Genomic DNA, 14,559 nt, shown 5'->3' with positions numbered 1-14,559 from the left:
GGTTGATTGTACAACTTTACATACTGTTGTATGTATTCCGTAAAACAGAATATCTATAATGTATAGAACAGGTGTGTAATACTGCACAGTTCCATCGTTTCAAACGACGACGTGCTATACCCTATCGATAGGTGTATTGCAGTGGCCGATCGTGACGAGTGCCGTCGTAGTGATGGCGTAATCGGATTAGAGAAGAAGATGGGAATGTTCGTATCATTTTCGTAATCGTAATTTTATCATATTTATTGTGATGGCATAAATTTCGATGGGATGAATCTATCCGATAATGTTCATCTCTTGTTTGCGTCTTTTATATGCTAAGTTTCATAAAATGCCAACTAGATGTTCCCATTGGCTTCAACAGGCGTTTCCCGCTGCCATCTCTACACGTTTTGCTCACTGCACACCTTGCGATCGAACAGCCCTGCTTCAATAGCAATAATAATAATAATAAAGAGAAGAAGAAAAGTTAGAAACAAAGCCTAACCTTCGCCGTACTGATACGATCTCGGAAATGGAAATTGGCTGAATATAGCAACAGGCATGGTTACGTATTCTGATTGATTCTAGAAACAACACACACACACACACACACAGACAACAAAAAGCCATTTTGCATTACGCATTATTTGTAGCGTGTAAGCCATGGTGTAGGGCACTTCGTCACAGCTCCCGTATCGTAGAAAATCATCATTATTTAAGAGAGTATAGAGAATGTTGTTCGACGATCAAAGCACGTTGAGGCGTTACATACCAGCAAAAGACTGATGACGGCATTGGCTCACTTCACCCCCGACTTCAGATGAGTAAGCGGTTTTAATGAACCGTGGCCTTCCGTGGCTTTTTTACATTAATAGCTGACCGCACTCATCAGATATGGTATTTTTTCTATCACATCACAAGCCCTATCGCTTTAATTTGAAATTCCTTCTTAGCTACAATCAGCAGGAACCAGTGACTTGTTGCTGTGAGTTCAACTAGATTTTCGTTTTTGACTCATCATTGATAAGGAATGAACACTATCCTACGTTATTGATTTTGTGACATTTCGTCTATTCTGTGCAGTTAATAAATAAATAAATAGATAACAACAAGAGGGTATATTGGCTACACAGTTAGTAATGCAGTATTCAATGGAAATCAAATATTTAATGGTACCTTTAAAGGTTCTCTGCCCTCTCCGTTTTTTATTCCCTTTCTCATATTTAGATGTGTTCAGCAATTGTTAATAATCAATAATATAAGAAGGTATTCGCAGACACACCGTATAATGTTTGTGCAACTATTGCAACAGGCGCATAAATGCACGTTCACATGGGCCATGCATCCCAAATTGCCATTAACCCACCGGTGACAAAATGCAGCATGAATTAGCCTGTCTATTTTCTTCGAAGTTGTTCCCGCTCTGCGAAGAGACGTCTTTTAAATTTCGAATTCAAAAATATCCGTCCGTTATTTGTAGTCGTCGTACGTAGTCAATGAAAAAGCTGAATATGCGATCACCTGCTTCAACGACCTCACAAGTAAGACTTGTTAGCATCATACTTTGCTGAATAATTACCAATACATATTTATGTAAGGTATTTTGTGCCATTATTATACAATAACGATAATATAGAGATTTCATAACATAGACGGTCCACTTAGAGCGACTTTCTTGGATGGGCATATGAAAATTATACTGTTTAATGATTTTTTAAGGTGTATCAGGACCTATTGTACTATGTCGTGACCTGTATACTGGAACCTATTGCGGAATAAAAAGGTAGTAAAAAAAAAAAACACAAACGCTTCTTAAGTAGATCTAGTTCATAGTTCTATTTCGGCTTGTTTTTCATGTGGATAAACACTGCCAGTTGAGACTTATTGTGCGCTTATAGGCGCTCGCTTCATGTATTCGTTACTGTCAATGAGGATGCTGTCTACAATGAGCGCTAGCTCCAACCGATAGTTTCTATTTCTCAAATATTTAGAGACATCTACTTCGATTTAAGCATCAAAAAAGGCCGGCTAATAGACCATTTTCGTGATTTTACTGGGGCGCACTTTTGGGTCCTTGTACAGGCGTTAGATCGAACAAACAACTGAACAAAATCGATGTTTCGAACTGAGGCGTTATTTGATCTATAAAAGTCATAAACACTTCATTTCAATAGTGAAGTTTGCCCCAAGCGGCCTACCAAATATCCTTTTCATATCGATATGTAAATTCCTAATAACTGACGTCCCCAATTCCGGTCCATAGTAAACCGGCGAAACATTTATTTGTTCAAAACATTTCCGCTACCAAAAACCAATATTTTGCCAATAATCGAACGAAAGCAGAATACTGAGAACGTTTGCCATCAAAATCATCGGCCGAACATATGTTAGCCTTACGATTAGATAACTATTGATATTTAGCTTTTATTTTGGTAATAATTGTTTCATCTGAATATTTTATCTATTGATTTCTTTCTTTCATTATCAAGGTTTGTTTCATGATACCAAGTACCTTATATAGAACATTATATTAATTAAACCTCTTTTCTATCTTCAGTCCATTATAATGGTAATATTGGCTTCCCTGAAAGATGTATTTCTCATTATTATGCCGATAAGGTAAACGAATAAAAAAATCTGCAAAGGGAGAATAAGACAGAAAATGCTCAGACAACTGTTATTTTTGCAATAATATCATCATTATAATATCACCACGTATCGTTTTGGATTCAATTTGGGTAGGCGCAAAGTATGCCAAGCGGTAGGAATTGTTCAACGTCATGGCAGTAACCTAGGTAAATTTTTCGATGCATTTTATGTCCAGATCGACAGACTCGAGGAGCTTCTGCTTTTTGATGGAATAACGTATTCTGGCCCGTGTTTTAATTCCTGCGAACCTACAATGTGGCTTAATTAAGAAACTCTGTTTGTTCCACGGGTGGCCTAATTCTGTTTCGTCATGATCATTTGTTATTTAGCCTGTATTCAAGTTTAAGTCTCTTGTTGTCCACAAATAAGGCCAGAGGATTCACACAATGTTCTTATATAATATTATGACCGTGACGCTGTTAGTACTTTAATGGACGCTCACATGATAAATGTTGTTCTTATTAACACAAAGCGATGAGATCATGAAAAGTGTTACAGAATGGTAAATATCGGAATAGTTGAAGCCAAGTTAGAATTATTTCTTATAGCACAAATCTGATTATAAGTTAAGCGAGGAACAGCAATAGTGATGATGTATTCTAGGTAATTAAGAAAGTAGAATGTAATGTACGTCGTTCGTTTGTATCATTTGTCCCTTTGATGACGGTGAAAGATCATGTTTAGCCAGAGGATCTTAAAGAGGATATGTTTCCTCGTGTAGTTTTACAGCTAGCTAACCGTCAGCTGTCGTTTCTGGAAAAAAAAAATTAACTATTTTAACCTAACAGAGTCAAAGTCCGTCCAACTAACATTTCTGGTCTCTCGAGCATGATTGATAACGCGAAAAACGGTTTGACTAGAGTAGAATACAGGTAGCACAGTATTACAATTATACAGATGCTGTCTGTGGTGAACTCAAGAGCAGCGATAAAAGAAAAATAATTTTACCAGTCCAATCTGCCAAGCCTATCTGTGGGGTGAATGATCGGTGATTAAAATCTGCCTATTATCAACAGCTCATTGTCGATATTATTAATATATATTACCCAGAACGTCGATCTGGCTCCCTCGGCAGTACCCGATGACGACTACATAAAGCTCGCTTATCATTTCCAGACGCAGAAAATTCGATTAGGAGATTTTTATCCGTGTGGCTAAATGACACTGAAAGCTCCTGCAGGTCATGACGCCGGCTTAAGCGGACAGAGTATACGCGACGAATATATGTGTGTATACGAACATTGGTTGGCCTTCCTAATTGTACATTATAAAGCCACATGGTCCTTATGATACAGCTAGGCCGGCACTTTTTCACTATAATAAAGCAGAACGTATTGAGTGTCAAAAGGTATCAAACAAAGACGTTCGGTGCATATTAATACTCCAATTAGACTGACTGGCGTATGTCACCTTACTTACACGCATTTTCACCTATGAATTTCCGTCAAGGATATGGTAACTAGTGAAGAATGATTCAAACTTTAATAAAAACAGCCTACACAAAAAAATTCTGTTCGGTTCGAGCTCAGTAATATTATTTGTTATATTGGTTGGTCTGACCAATGCGTTATTCCATATCGTCGGTGTTCAATAGTGTATGATTCTGAAGTCCGCGATGAGACACTTCAATTAAAGAAGATATTTACGCACTTCAAATTTGTCGGTGCCCAGTCTACTCTGCAAGAGCATAGCGTGCGAGCACTAAATGTATACGAACGTAATTTTCAAACTATAGTGGAACACTAAGCGCGGAATTAACGGAAAGTAAGTTTTCCTTTCAGGAGAAAATCGATTTAGGGTTGAGGCGATGTGTTACCTCACATGTTAACATGTAAGCTCATGTTAACAATTTATATTTTCTGCAGCAGACATCACATGGTACCTTATCAAGGTAACTTACTCGAAGTAAATTTCCACCCCTTTGTGAATGCTTTTTCCTTGTACCGAATTGTTGCTCTCGACTTCTTGCCGACCGTTACAAACGAAACTTATTTAGAAAAAAAAAGGGGTGTTTTGTTAAACTTCTATTTAAACGCATTCACATCGTATATGACTACGCCGTAATTATTGAACGGACGATAGGCAAAGATGAAGAAACGATGACTCAAGATTTGAGATCTTCCATTGATATTTGGTACAGTGTTGCACATAGTGTATATACTCGAAGATGTAAGTTACACGATATTCATTATGAGGTACCCCACAAGTACGAGGCGTCCTTGGATGAAGGAGGTCGCGAAGGAGGCAAGTAACGCAACTGAGTGCGCTAACTGCGCTCCCTGGCTTTTTATAAACGCGCACAATAATAACCACTATTATTTGTCCAACGAATTCTAAGTGATTCGCCGAGCTAGGCCTACAGTGCACATGTATATATATATATATATAGATTTAAAATATACTTTTATTTTAGACACTATGATAAGAACAAAAACATCTAGATATGATTTTAAAGGTTGTGTAGAGGATTTTTTCAGCTTTAAAGTTACATGCACGCTTAGTTGGTTCACCTAAGGTACGTGCTGTATACTGGACTCTACAATTCGTAGCAACGGGACCGCCTTATACTATCGTATCCACTATTAGTCACACATACACATATATATATCCAAAATCACCCATAAGTCTAATAGATGAAAAAACTTTTTACAATAAATTATTCCAATACATTTGAGCTACCCAATTGACGATTGATATTATCCTCTCCAGGAGGGCCGTTCATTTCACTGTATCAGAAAAGGTTTTTTGAATTATTTTGACGAATGTTTGAGCTCGGTAAATCTAAAACCTATTGAGGACCTCCTTGTCTGCTTCATGGAAGTTTTTCTCGGATTTTTCAAAAATCGCATGAAAATTGGCGATAATGAATACCGTCGATTCGGAACATAACATGAAGCTTTTTTTTTTTTTATCTCGGTGGGAATTCATCCAGCCCGAAAATAGATTAGATAATAGCTCATTTTCGTTCAAATTCGCCTTGTTCTCTACCATGTCAGATTTGTTCTAGAAAAAAAAACACTTGGTTTCGTAGAATCAAGGGTGGCCGTTATGACAAGCAACCTACCAAAGCTCGTCTATTTAAAGGTGCCGAGCCCTATATATATATATATAATTCTTCTTTGTCTGGCTTTACGTTTGTCGGTTAGTCGGTTGCTTTGCTTGTCCGGCTCATTTCATTTTAGCGGATCGACTCTTATCTCTGCGACAACACACATCGGAAAGCTGCGAGTCCACACGGAGGATCCGGTTGAGAAGGTCCGGATTGATGACTGGGGCTAGAACCCATATTTTCTCTACTTTATTAGTTTATATTGGTGTTGGCTACAATGATATTCAATACTTGGTAAAAAAAGAAGACGCGTTGAGAGCATGACGTCTGATGATTTTGGATTCGAACTGCTACCCAGTGCTGCTGTCATACTTAAAGTTTAGCCAAATCTGGGAGCCACGATTACAAATACGAAAATGCAACGAGTGGCAATCACAATCAAAGCAGTAGCTCTGGTAGACTGCGGGGCGCCTTCAGCGGGGAAAGAAAAACAGCTCGTGAAATCTGTTGATATCTGCTTTGTCGCCGCAACTCCTCGTTTTTTTTTGATTATACATATGCGAGTGCGTACGTGACTTGAATACGGATCAGAAAAAGGAGAAAAGGCTGAATTCGTATTAGACCGGTTTTGTAGAGAAGACCAAGATGTCGGCGTTGGCGAGACACCAAAATAATTAACAATCATCATTATCATCATTGCCCTTGCCGTTTTTATCGCTTCATATTATTAATATAAAAATCGCGGTCGGTTAATTACAAAGCATAAAAAGCAAGACACAAGGTATAGAATATAAGCGCTGTGCTTTAAAAAAAAGTATCTAATTTCTTTATTATACTACAGACTTCGCAGGTTTGAATCGTTCAACGATATAGTGTGAACGAAGTCGTAAGTGAAGCTCCAGATTTCAAGCCTAACTTCAGTGGTTCAAACTTGGGATTTTACTATTTGCAAATCTAAAATAGATTGCCAAGTGGAACATAAAATGAAGGACAAACTGCTTAGCATCGTTCAATGATAGCTCTCTTATGCCTGAAAACTGACTCTTCCCCTCTTTATTAATATGGCGTTTTTGCCTGAATCATTACATTTTTCATATCGCGAGCTGGGAAAAAATAAGTACAACTACGTAACCTTCAGTATAATATAGCATATATATATATATATATATATATATTTATATATATACATACGCCTACGACGCAAAACGTCTAAGTAACCATATCTGCGGAAATGGCGTCCACAATGGAATCAGATATGCTTTTCACTCAATTTCGACGAAGCTCCGTTGCAGCATACGCGCGAAGCGTGAAGATTGCTTATTACTAAAAAAAAAAAACTTCGCTAATTTCCGTGTATCTATTTAAACAGTACATTACCATTTACATAGTTTTTGTAGTGAGGAGTTCTAGAAGAACATTCAACTTTTCGGTGGGGTATACGTTTCCTGAGCTGAATTCACCGAACTGCGCCGATAGTCAACAACCCTTGTCCTCTTCGTAAACCAGATTCGTCGACATCTCAAAGGATAAGTAGAATGAAACTTAACGGGCTGTCCATCAGTGATCAGAAGCACCCAGATCATGAGTGCAACAATTGACAGTGTATTTCAGTTGATCTTCTTAATGTCACCATATTGAGTTTTATCTCGATCACCTTTAAGCGTATGGCCAAGTACGTTCAATTGGATTAACAAGCAATTTGTTAAGCATGTATGCTACATGGATAGACCGACTCGTGCGTGCCAGCAGTTCTAGTTATAAGAATAGCTAAACAATAGAGAAATAACAGAGCATCAAACCACGTTCAAGGCCCGCTTTATGACTGACAACGTCATATAGGCCATGAACTGGTGCAACGATAAAGATCTAACAAAGATATTTTTACTATTCGTCAAGACCGACTTGAATATCCGAGATCTAAAGACGCTCTTTCTTTAAATGAACGATAGTTGCCAATTTTTTCAAATACGTTTTAAAACAAGTAGTCATTCTCTCAATAGAGTAGTTTTCATTACATTACACCCAACGGACTAGAATGGAAAGCAACACCAGAATTTCGCTTTCAAAAGCTTTGCGAGGTATACCTGAAATTGCTTGTATTGTTTCTTTATATTATCGAAAATATATACCAATAACCAGCACGTTTTTCTGTACGGAGTCGTAAATATATAATCTTTTCAGAGGCACAGACTTGCGATCGTGTCACGTGCGAAACACCCATTAAAGCCGCTTGAACTCAAACAATTGGCCAGAAAGAAGATGAATAGAAACTATGATATGCCAAAATGTAAAATTTATATCTTCGTTCTCAACTTAATCTGCCTATCTATCTATCTATCTATCTATCTATCTATTCATCTATCTATCTAGCTGTCAAAGCTTCAGCATTGTTTTCCGTGTAGACCCATTTTGCATATAGGACTAGTATTGGATGTAGCAGATCATGCAGCGCTTAATATAGATGAGAGAAGTGCGTATTGCCGCCGTTAATTACTACTACACCTATTGACTATTAATATGATAATCCTATTATGATGTACTTTGTTTATATAAGTTGGAGGAACTCCTTGTTTACCGTCAGCTTAGATTCCCTTGAGGAAAATCTTACAATTACAGCGCATTCTAGTAAAGAACAGTTCTGTAAATGTCAATTTTACATTAAGTGGATACATCTGCAAAGATCACACTGAACGGAGGCGTTAGCTTGAACAGGGGCTGAGACAAGACCGTCACCGAGCAACACGACTAGCCTTGGTAACCGTCAAAAGGAAATGAACGGCCGGAATGAAAAATAGCGGGGCCTGCTAGCTAGAGTCTACTCTTAACCTAGGACCCTCATGTATGTTTTGCTTCTTTATTCTTCTTATGGACAAAACATTCGTCAGTCAGGGATTCTGCAACGAAAAACGTTGTGCAAGTACTGTTTACTTCAAGAGTCATGGGAGAGAATAACTGTAGTAACAGTAGTTGTTTCGACACTACTAATAACAATTTCGAAAATTATTAATTTGGCGACTGCATTAAATCTAACAATTTCTAAATAAGGTTCAACTAATTTTTTAAATAAATAGAATATATATGTATATTTTTTTCTAGTGAAGTATTTTGTAATTAATGAAATTTAATTTTATTATTCTACCAAGCGATAAGCGAAAACGTTGGTCAAGGTCCGTAGCGCTGTACTAGACCGGCTTTTACATAGACGATCTTTTCGTAATTACGTTATGAGTGTCCGATTTATCAGCTCATCATTTCCATGATACGATTTGAACCGTAAGAGTACATGTTTTATTTCATAACGTGTTATCCTGCAAAAGTGCTTAGCACAGTTATTGCTGTTGTAACATGCGATATTCGATTTAACAAGTTCCATCAGATACGATAAGTTACGTTTCTATTAACTTGGTTCATTAAAATCTGTTTGAGCTAATAGAAACGCAGAAAGACGAGTTCGGATTGAGCAACATTTTGCAATAGGCTATGTTTTTTTTGTGAGTACAACGAATCGTTCTTGACGGTGTGTTTATGGGGTATGCGTTTGTACAAGTTGAAAGATCAGCTTTTGACTCTCTGTATTTTCAAGGATATGTTAATCTGGCGTGATCTGAATTAACGTGCAACAAACCGATCAATCGTTTTTTTCTTATTATACTCTCGACTTTCAGAATATCGACTCTGAAGAAAGCATCGTTTGTTTAAATCATTGTTCAGCTATACATTTAAATACATGAGACCCATGATTGAGTGTCTATTGCTTGACTCGTCCGTTACCACGTCAAACTGGTCCATCTAGGCGCACAGTATTGGCATTATGTTGAGAACATAATATATAATCCTATTGCAAAATAAGGTCCATAGAAAAAAAAGTGTACGAAATCAGAGTCGGTGGAAAGGTTGAGAGAGCGCCTACCCAATACAGGGAATCGATGTCCTATTTAACCATTTGATGCTGTACACAACATGTCGGATTCTCTATTTCCCGCTTCAAAGGTAAGTGAAACGTTTGCGCCATCAGCACCCGCTGCTTTTTAATCTGTATCTAGGCGCTGATCTGTCGCAACTTTTCTGACAAAAGCTTCTATAGTACTTTTAGCGTGCTTAGAGAATTGCTAGCTGCCCAGATATAGGCGCCAAAAGAGTAGTCTGTAAGTATTGCTAGAAAGACTGAAAAACTGGCAACATTTAAATTCACGTTAAAAATTCGATACTATATTTACTCCTCTGTTTCTAAATATGATTCCGTTTGTAGCTTTTCGGTGATTGCAAGCAATCTACCTTCTCACGAACTATGCTCAAATGTTCATACAAATAAACTATAAATGCCCATGAATAGATATTTCGAAAAAGCAAATATTGGCAAAAAGGTCAATTTGAAGAGTTAAAGACCTTGATCTGCCAGAGCTTCAACTTATCATTTTGTATATAATGTCATTTGAACAGACTGTTGAACTTCACGCAAGCACCGACGTATGTATCCTGCATCCATGAAGTAATATCTTCTTTCACATCCTTAAGCTTCTCCCTTTCCCCACCGTCATTTTGGAAATTGCACGTACGTGAGTTGCAAAAACGAAATCAGACGAGACTGCAGGGCGCCAATAAAGCTCAATTATGATTTTCGGCGTCTTTCGTCCCGCTCGACCGAATCATACGATTCTGTTTGTCTCGATTCAAAAAAAAATCAACGGCGGGCCAACGAGCGACTAGAAAACTGGACCGCTTCACAGATAACCGGATGCCTGTATCAGATGTTCTTCCGAGAGGTCATACATGTTGATGAAGTTTGTAAAAAGATAAACAGTTACCTGCGTCTTCTCTGTATTATGTGCGGAATAATAAACATTTTACACTATGCTAACAAATTCATGGAAAAACATATTTAAATATTCTACGATTATAATAAAGTTTGTTTAATTATCGTTACTTAGAGGAAGTAGAGATTACGCGATGCTGGCCATTATGAACTTGCATCACTTTTACCTTCCCTCCGTCAGGTATGATAGCGAGTTTGGTCCTGGACATTTGTCGTATAAGTATGCGTCTCGCACGCATAATAAGTTAGAGTCATTGCCTATTTTCTAAAAGGCACAACCTGAAAGCCAGCACCCAACTTACATAACGTTCGGTAACATTGCCTGCGGCACAGGTCGGGTCAAATTGCGGATGTATTACGTAAAGGCATGCACGCTGCTACGTACAATAGCACGGGGTCTGACATTGCGAGTTTAAGTGGAAAATAATTTAGCTTAAAATCGGGACATCATGACCGTAAATTTGATGCCCTATCCATTTAGTAGTACGTGTGTGCCTCTTAGGAAGAATCTCAGTATGAAAAGGGTGTTTTTCTAGCCAGAGATTAAGAAGAAATTAACGAATAGAAGTTTAATCTATTTTTACCTTTCGTTAATAGCTTTTTGAACGTGTTGTCTTTCGTATGCTATCTTTTAGTTTTTTGTTTTTGTTTTATATGACTTTGATTTGTCATGTCATACTACAGCGATTATGTGTGCTAAAGATGGCTATGAAAGATAAAATGGTCGTATTTTTGAAAAGGGCGCGTTTGCTCGACACGCTAAATTGACGAGAAAAAAAGTCTAATTTGAAGAAAACGGTGACCACAAGCTCAGAGCTCTTTGACTAGTAACAAATGATCGATTACAAAACAGTAAGAGCTGTTCAACGAATCCAATATATTTTTGAAAGCGATCTGGCTGATATTTGATCGAAAGGTAGTAAGTCTACTTCATTCCGTGTTCGTATCCCTAAACTGAACAGGCTTTACTTAAAGCTGGCGAATTGCTCAAACCCAGCTAACTAAATTCTTTGATAAAACGAGTTCGGCGAAGTCGAGGTGAGTTATCACAATTTAAATTAAATTAATTACGAAAAACGTTGATTTCGAACACTTGTACTTTGTTAAGCTGAACAAGCTCCGTTCGAAATTTACTAAGAAGGTTCAGATTTTTTTGTTTTATTTAAGAACATGCAGCCCAGTTTCAGTTAGTCGACGGTATTTTACGCCGTTTTCACCTGACCAGTTCGTACATCAGCTACGGGAGCTGTTCTTCAAGATGTGACAAATATTAGTGAAATCTATTTCATAGTTTACGAAAATCGGAATCATATATAAACTGTCACAGACAGCTCTCTGTTCGACAGCATAACAGTTTCGTGTACAACGTTTCAGGTCTCAAGATGTAAAGTAATAACAAAAAAAAAGTTTATAGGTACACCAACGGAATGGAAACGAACACACAGTGGACAAACGCTTAGCATCGGCTACGCCGATCTACGATCACTGTACGTGTACAGACAAAATCACAGAAAGCATTAGCGATCCCGTTCTACAAAACATCGTAAGCAATCGTTTCAATTTGAACTAGAAAAAACTCTGAGTATTGCAGCTGTATGCTATCATGCTATACCATTGAGTATAGAAATAACGTCTTCGCTTTTCCGGGACATCTAGTACACGTTACGGGCAGGCGCATATTCGGCGCTTTATTCAATACTTATACAATTCTATAAAATAGTTGTTGCAATGAAATACGCGGTAAAGCGTCAAGAGCTCAGGATCAGTAGCATCGACATTGAAGTATAGCAAAAGGATATACTAGAAAAGTGCTCAAAGGCCTGGTCGAGTGCACTGTTCCCAAATATGTAGTTTTATAAGGCATGTACGAGTCACCGAGACCTCACGAGACGCTGCGTTGATCCTTAAAGCTACTTGCTCTCCATTTGTCGCTAGTCAGTCGCTCGTTACTGATCCTATTATGTCGACATTAGTATTTTAATTTTCATTCCCAATACTCGAGAATAGATTATTCGTACTCACCTCTTGGTACCTCACTATTGTAGTTGTTGTCATAGTACAAATCGTCAATATGCCCAGCATTCGGACCTTTCTTGTCGAAATAATATTGATGTCTTTAGAGCGAAGCGTGTAAATAATAGGAACTAACAACTCATCACGTCCACATATATTTTCTTCTTGACAATTAATATCTATAAAGAATATAACGAGTGAGTTTTGCATAATATCTTCGCTGGTAATGATAATCGCGAACTGGAACGCGCTGTCACCCTTCAAACACTTTAGTCTTCAGCAGACCGTATTAGGAAAACGGGTCTTCTCTTATAGAGTTGGAGACAATCGGACGATGGTTGAGTTGATGAAAAGTACTAAGCAATCAGGTTATACTCGCATTGCAATATACGAATCGATTTGGATAAGGGAATGGTAAATGGCAACCTTCGTGAATAGACCTGCCTAAAATAAATCTCTATCGAAATAAAGTTGTTCCATCGTACTACTGTTCCAGCAAGGTGTCGATAAAAAGCCCAGTTTATGTTGCAGCGTCGCGTTCGTTCGCTCGTCTGCTATACGTAAACGAGTTGGCAGAGTACCCGAACGAAAATTTTACATGTGGGCGCCTTGAAGTGAGTAACATTCGGCATTTTTTTCTTGCTTCCTGGAAAAGTGGAATATTAAAGGGTGCTGTGACGATCTGCGTTGAGAAGGGGTTTAGAGCCCGCAAGTGGTGTGGAACGCTTTTGGAGAACAAATCGTTAGTCAATACTGACCGTTTAAGTGGCGATAGTAATGACGAATTTGCAACGGACGAGAATGCTTTGAAAACGCAACTAGTGCGGTCGTCAATGTAGAAGAAATAAAACAGATACTAGCTGGCTTTGAAACCATTATTTTTAGGCGCTAATTTGCAGAAGGTCTTGTCGGATCGTTTTGATTGTTAAGGCATTTCGCTTATTTATTACACACACTATAGATATAAACGTGTGATCCTGTGAGTGACAATTCGTTACGTCAACTTTTCAAACCAGACTAAGAATAAATGGAGACCGGCCGTCTGGCTGAACAAGACGTATTCGCTCCGTTGCTGCCTTTCTTACTTTTTATATCTGTGCTCTTTAGATACAACACAACGTATCATTACGGATCAACGTGGGCGCCTGCGTTTATTGCATAAATGTAGTCGTTTTGTGGTTCCCGATACACTACTGCAATGGGTGGCGATGGCCAGGGTTACTTTCTCGTCAGGCGCTTCTTTGTAGGGGAACGAGACTGCTGCAAGACTCTTCGATGAAGTTAGCATTACTGGTTGGTTTTTCTGTAGGCTTTAACGGAAAAAACCTAAGATACGGGACAGAAGGATAAGTTATTCTCATGGATGAATTTTGCGCTCGATAATATTTGATTTTTTATAGTTAGTCTGCCCTTTTCAGGGGCATGTTAAAGTATGCGTCGCGCTAAGTCATTAACGAAAAGGATTGTAACCTTGCCCTGATTGATAGATAAGCGAGGTGCTATTATATTAGCCTATAGGGAGTAGAACTTCAAGAGTAATCCTAACAGGGTACGTATCTGTCAAACAATTGAACAAGGCTGGGACAGCACTTAGTTCTAGTCTGTACAGGAATTGTTTAGAGCTTTCGACGATGGCCGGAAAACTAGAAGCGCTACAGTCTTAAGCACCATCGAGATGTGCGAAGGATAGCCACTAAACAAAAAAATTCTCAGGCCATCTGCATTCGTTAAAGGGCTTGCTTTCTTTTTTCCTATTTGTGTTAAACGTTTCCAAGTACAGATAGCTGTGTGTTATCATTATATGGATAGGGCAAATTTTCAAATTATTGGATGTACTATTTCCAGAGAGCGACACCTTTTCTTCGTTAATGAGATACAGTATTAACCAAAATACTATCCCTATTTTGTTATAACAGTGACGCATTTAGGCAGGTAGCCTGTTAATAAAAATGCCTGATAGTACAGTGGTAAAATATTTGCTTACTAAGCTATGTTCTATTTGCGATCGCAAATATAGTGTGTGGGCTATGGTAGGAGTACTCAAAAATAATCC

At 38.1% G+C, this 14,559-nt stretch overlaps 2 long non-coding RNA genes across 3 annotated transcripts; one reads left to right on the top strand and one right to left on the bottom strand.

Moving 5' to 3' along the window:
* Positions 1-216: 216 nt before the first annotated feature.
* LOC147753906 (uncharacterized) lies at positions 217-875 on the bottom strand. The gene is made up of 2 exons (XR_015313363.1): positions 755-875; positions 217-427 (listed from the first exon to the last, which is right to left on the bottom strand). It is a non-coding gene; the product is annotated as an uncharacterized LOC147753906 (long non-coding RNA).
* A 362-nt stretch (positions 876-1,237) lies between these two features.
* On the top strand, positions 1,238-10,528 carry LOC111266305 (uncharacterized). Of its 2 annotated transcripts, XR_002684024.2 has the most exons (4): positions 1,389-1,523; positions 1,702-1,765; positions 9,346-9,670; positions 10,121-10,528. It is a non-coding gene; the product is annotated as an uncharacterized LOC111266305 (long non-coding RNA). The 2 variants fall into 2 exon arrangements; XR_002684023.2 differs by lacking the exons at positions 9,346-9,670; positions 10,121-10,528 and adding an exon at positions 3,748-3,991 and having other exon boundaries at positions 1,238-1,523.
* The last annotated feature ends 4,031 nt before the right edge of the window (positions 10,529-14,559 follow it).

Source organism: Varroa jacobsoni, unplaced genomic scaffold (genome assembly GCF_002532875.2).
Source record: "Varroa jacobsoni isolate VJ856 unplaced genomic scaffold, vjacob_1.0 scaffold_112, whole genome shotgun sequence".
Lineage (NCBI taxonomy): Eukaryota > Metazoa > Arthropoda > Arachnida > Mesostigmata > Varroidae > Varroa > Varroa jacobsoni.
This window is presented reverse-complemented; position numbering and strand designations above follow the sequence as displayed.